Below are 5,620 nucleotides of genomic sequence, written 5' to 3'. Positions count from 1 at the left end.
CCCCCCCCCAGGAGCTTCCTGCGGGCGCTGGCGCTGTCCGGCGCTTCCACAGCTGCAACCCCGGAGCCTTCCCCTCGCCCGGTGAGCCCCGAGCGCCCAGAGACCCACAGGGACCCACAGGGACCCATAGGGACCCACAGAGACCAATAGAGACCAATAGCACCCATAGAAACCCATAGCACCCATAGCCACCCATGGCATCCATAGAGACCGATAGAAACCCAGAGACACTCAGAGACACCCATAGAGACCTAGAGATACCCATAGCACCGATAGAGACACCCATAGAGACCCATAGCACCCAGAGACACCCATAGGCACCCACAGCACCAAAGACACCCATAGAGACCCATAGCAACCATAGACACCCATAGATATGCATAGCAGCCATAGATACCCATAGCACTCATAGACACCCATAGCTCCTATAGACACCCATAGACGCCCATAGACACCCATTCCACAGACACCCATAGCACCCACAGCCCCCATAGCACCCACAGATACCCCCTGAGCCTCCCCCCTCCCCTCCCAGCTCTATGGGGCCCCCATTGGCCCCCACTGGTGCTGATGGGGACGGGCGTCCCCCCCGGGGGCTCCCCCCCGCTGCCCCCCAGACGCGGTTCACTCCCTGACCTGTGCCCTGATGCTGCTCAACACCGACCTCCACGGGCAGGTGAGGAGCGGGGGGACCCCCGCGTGTGCCCCCCACGGCGGGGTGCGGGGTTCAGCCCCCCCACGCCCCCTGCCCTGCAGCGCCTCGGCCGCCCCATGAGCAGCGCCCAGTTCGTGGCCAACCTGCGCGGGATGATGGACGGGGAGGACTTCCCCCGGCAGCAGCTCCAGGTGCGGGGGGGACCGGGGGGGGGGCACCGCTGGGCCCCCGGAGCCCCCCCCTGAGCCCCGGCTGCCCCCCAGGCTCTCTACGGCTCCATCCGCAGGCAGGAGCTGCCGTGGGCGCTGTGAGTGCGGGGCTATGGGGGGAGCGGGGGGGGGACGGACACGGGGGGGCCCCCGTGATGCTGAGCCCCCCCCCGCAGGGATGATGAGGATGGGCAGGAGGAGGAGGCCCCCCCCGGCCCCAGGAGCAGCGAATCCCGGCCGGAGCTGCCGGGGGGGGCCGCGGCCGTCACCCACCGGGGCTGCTTGGCCAGGAAGGTGCTGGCCGAGGCCGGGGGCAGAAAGAGTGAGTGAGGAGGGGGGGGGTCCATGGGGCGGATTGGGGGGGTTGGGGGTCCAGATGTGGGGTCCACTGGGGGGGCAGCTTTGGGGGCTCAGCCCGAAATGAATTCGGGGGAGGGGGGGGGTGATTTTGGGCTCCGCTGGGGTCCGCAGGGGCAGCTTTGGGGGTGCCCATCTCGGGGGGGTCACAGCAGCCACGAGCGGCTCCATTGGGGTGTGGGGGGGGCACGATCCGGGGGGTTCCCCTCGCCGGCTCCAACCCCCCCCCCCCCCCCCCCCCCCCGTGCCCCCCAGCGCCGTGGGGCAGACGCGGCTGGAAGCGCTTCGAGGCGGTGCTGGAGGGGACCCTCCTGCAGCTGCGCAGGGCGGGGGCCCCCCCCGAGGCGCCGCTGGGGGTGCACCACGCTCTGGCCGAGCGCGCCCCCGCTTACACCAAGCGCCCCGACGTGTTCCGCCTGCGCGCGGCCGACGGGAGCCGCTTCCTCTTCCAAGCGCCGTGAGTTGGGGGGGGGGGGGGGGGGGGGGTCGGGGGGGGGGGGTTTTGGGGGGGGGGGGGGGTACCCCCCACCCCCCCGCCCCCCCCCCCCCCCCCGCCGCAGGACGCCCCGGGAGATGCTGGCCTGGATCGAGCGCCTCAACCTGGCGGCCGCGCTCCTCTCCGCGCCCCCGTTCCCCGCCGCCGTCGGGTCCCAGCGCGGCCCCGCGCGGCCCCTGCTGCCCGCGGCGCTCAGCCGCAGCCCCCCGGTGAGCACCGGGCCAGGGGGGGACGGGGACGGGAGGCCCCGGGGAGCCCCCCTGAGCCGGTGCCGCCGCAGGAGGAGCAGCGCCGGCGCCACGCGGCCTGGATGGAGCGGGTGGAGCGGGAGCTGCGGCAGCGGCAGCGCCACGGGCCCGGCCCCGACCCGCGGCAGCACCGGCGGGACACGGAGCTGCTGCTGCACGAGGTGAGGGCAGCGGCGCCGCTGGGGGGGGGCGCATCCAGCCCGGTCCTGGCCCGGGGCGGAGGTGGTGCTGCGGGGTACGGGGGTGCTGCGCCCATGGGGACACCGGGGCCACGGGGACACCGTTATGGCCATGGTGAGGTTGTTACGGGCATGGCAGCACCGGGGCCGTGGTGGCACCGATATTGCCCTTGGTGACACAGGGCCCTGGTGGCACCATTGTGCCCACGGTGACCCTGTTCTGGCCGTGGTGGCACCATTGTCCCCACGGTGACCCTGTTCTGGCTATGGCGGCACCATTGTCCCCACGGTGACCCTGTTCTGGCCATGGTGGCACCATTGTGCCCACGGTGACCCTGTTCTGGCCATGGTGGCACCATTGTGCCCACGGTGACCCTGTTCTGGCCATGGTGGCACCATTGTGCCCACGGTGACCCTGTTCTGGCCATGGTGGCACCATTGTCCCCACGGTGACCCTGTTCGGGCCATGGTGGCACCATTGTGCCCATGGTGACCCTGTTCGGGCCATGGTGGCACCATTGTCCCCACGGTGACCCTGTTCGGGCCATGGTGGCACCATTGTGCCCATGGTGACCCTGTTCTGGCCATGGTGGCACCATTGTCCCCACGGTGACCCTGTTCTGGCCGTGGTGGCTCCATTGTCCCCACGGTGACCCTGTTGTGGCCGTGGTGGCTCCATTGTCCCCACGGTGACCCTGTTGTGGCCATGGTGGCTCCATTGTCCCCATGGTGACCCTGTTCTGGCCATGATGGCACCATTGTCCCCACGGTGACCCTGTTCTGGCCGTGGTGGCACCATTGTGCCCATGGTGACCCTGTTCTGGCCGTGGTGGCACCATTGTCCCCATGGTGACCCTGTTGTGGCCGTGGTGGCTCCATTGTCCCCATGGTGACCCTGTTCTGGCTATGGCAGCACCATTGTGCCCACGGTGACCCTGTTCTGGCCATGGTGGCACCATTGTCCCCACGGTGACCCTGTTCTGGCCGTGGTGGCACCATTGTGCCCATGGTGACCCTGTTCTGGCCGTGGTGGCACCATTGTCCCCATGGTGACCCTGTTGTGGCCGTGGTGGCACCATTGTCCCCACGGTGACCCTGTTCTGGCCGTGGTGGCTCCATTGTCCCCACAGTGACCCTGTTCTGGCCGCGGTGGCACCATTGTCCCCACGGTGACCCTGTTCTGGCCATGGTGGCACCGTTGTCCCCACGGTGACCCTGTTCTGGCCGTGGTGGCACCATTGTGCCCACGGTGACCCTGTTCTGGCCATGGTGGCACCATTGTGCCCATGGTGACCCTGTTCTGGCCGTGGTGGCACCATTGTGCCCACGGTGACCCTGTTCTGGCCGTGGTGGCACCATTGTCCCCACGGTGACCCTGTTCTGGCTATGGCACCATTGTCCCCACAGTGACCCTGTTCTGGCTATGGCAGCACCATTGTCCCCACGGTGACCCTGTTCTGGCTATGGTGGCTCCATTGTCCCCATGGTGACCCTGTTCTGGCTATGGCAGCACCATTGTCCCCACAGTGACCCTGTTCTGGCCGTGGTGGCACCATTGTGCCCACGGTGACCCTGTTCTGGCTATGGCAGCACCATTGTCCCCACGGTGACCCTGTTCTGGCCATGGTGGCACCATTGTGCCCATGGTGACCCTGTTCTGGATGTGTTGGCACCATTGTCCCCATGGTGACCCTGTTCTGGATGTGTTGGCACCATTGTCCCCACGGTGACCCTGTTCTGGCCGTGGTGGCACCATTGTCCCCACGGTGACCCTGTTCGGGCCATGGTGGCACCATTGTGCCCATGGTGACCCTGTTCTGGCCATGGTGGCACCATTGTCCCCACGGTGACCCTGTTCGGGCCATGGTGGCACCATTGTGCCCACGGTGACCCTGTTCTGGCCATGGTGGCACCATTGTCCCCACGGTGACCCTGTTGTGGCCGTGGTGGCTCCATTGTCCCCACGGTGACCCTGTTGTGGCCGTGGTGGCTCCATTGTCCCCACGGTGACCCTGTTGTGGCCATGGTGGCTCCATTGTCCCCATGGTGACCCTGTTCTGGCCATGATGGCACCATTGTCCCCACGGTGACCCTGTTCTGGCCGTGGTGGCACCATTGTCCCCATGGTGACCCTGTTCTGGCTGTGGTGGCACCATTGTCCCCACGGTGACCCTGTTCTGGCCATGATGGCTCCATTGTCCCCACGGTGACCCTGTTGTGGCCATGGTGGCTCCATTGTCCCCACGGTGACCCTGTTCTGGCCATGATGGCTCCATTGTCCCCACGGTGACCCTGTTGTGGCCATGGTGGCACCATTGTTCCCATGGTGACCCCGTTGTCCCCACGGTGACCCCGCTGTCCCCGCGCTGACCCCGTTGCGGTGCCCCCCCCGCAGCGCCGGCGCTACGAGACCTACGTGCGGGTGCTGGACTCGTGGCTCCGCGGCCGGGCCGAGCCGGGCTGGGAGGCGGAGGCGGAGCCGGGAGCGGCCCCCCGGGCCCCCCCCGCGCTGAGCAGGGCGCGCTCCAGCCCCTCCCTGGGCCCCGGCCCCGCCGCGGCCCCCCCCGCCCGCGTCCGCAGGAACGAGTCCGAGCGGGGAACGCTGCGGAGCCTCGTGGGCCGGCGGCTGCGGGAGCGGCCCTGAGCGGGGGGGGCACGGGGGGAGCGGTGCGGGAATGGGGGGGAGCGGAGCGGGAATCGGGGGGAGAGGGACGGGAATGGGGGGGAGAGGGATGGGAATGGGGGAAGCGGTGCGGGAAGGGGGACAGGAATGGGGTGGGGAGCAGGATGGGAATGGGGGGGAGAGGGATGGGAATGGGGGGGAGCGGTGTGGGAATGGGGAGGAGCGGGACGGGAATGGGGGGGAAGCGGTACGAGCGGCCCTCGGGCACCACCAGCACTTGGGGGGGGGGGGGGGGCTTGGGAGCAATGTGGGAAACTCAGGGAGACCCCCCCAAAACGGACGGGGGTCACAGCCCCCCCTGCTGCTGCTGCAATAAAGGTTTGTGACCAGCATGGCCCCTCCGTGTCCCCAAATGACCCGAGGGGGGGACACAGACATGGGGGGGGGGGGGCAGGTGTAGACAGGGGGTAACAATCGTGTCACCCATAGAGAAAAACCTCTTCTGGGGGGGGGGGGGAATCCAGTCATTGGATGGATCCAGACCCCCCGCACCCTTTCCCATGATCCAACGGCTTTAAGGTGGGGATTCACATTTATATGGGATATTTGGGGTCAGTTCCTAAGGGGGGTTAAAAGCAGGGTTGCAGGAGGGGTGCACCCCATTAATGCTGCCACAGGGACAGCCCCTATTGGGGTTCCTGAAGGTGGGAAGTGAAACGGGATCCCGGGAGGGGGGTATGGCTGCGGCTGGGCCATGAGCCCCCTCGGGCCAGAATCTGGTGGGATGAAGCCCAGGAACACCAGCACGGTGAAAACCCATCCCATGGATGCTTATGGGGAGCAAGGGGGTTAT

The 5,620-nt window shown here is 68.0% G+C and overlaps 1 long non-coding RNA gene across 1 annotated transcript; it reads left to right on the top strand.

Moving 5' to 3' along the window:
• The first annotated feature begins 38 nt into the window (after window positions 1-38).
• Window positions 39-1,034, top strand: LOC130598091 (uncharacterized). Its single transcript, XR_008971938.1, has 4 exons — window positions 39-81; window positions 618-676; window positions 757-846; window positions 919-1,034. It is a non-coding gene; the product is annotated as an uncharacterized LOC130598091 (long non-coding RNA).
• The last annotated feature ends 4,586 nt before the right edge of the window (window positions 1,035-5,620 follow it).

This window comes from Pezoporus wallicus, unplaced genomic scaffold (genome assembly GCF_028554395.1).
Source record: "Pezoporus wallicus isolate ANWC-B61680 ecotype Strahan unplaced genomic scaffold, APGP_CSIRO_Pwel_v1 contig_11747, whole genome shotgun sequence".
NCBI classification, from domain to species: Eukaryota; Metazoa; Chordata; class Aves; order Psittaciformes; family Psittacidae; genus Pezoporus; species Pezoporus wallicus.
Note: the sequence above shows the minus strand (reverse complement) of the source record. Positions and strands in the feature narration are given on the sequence as shown.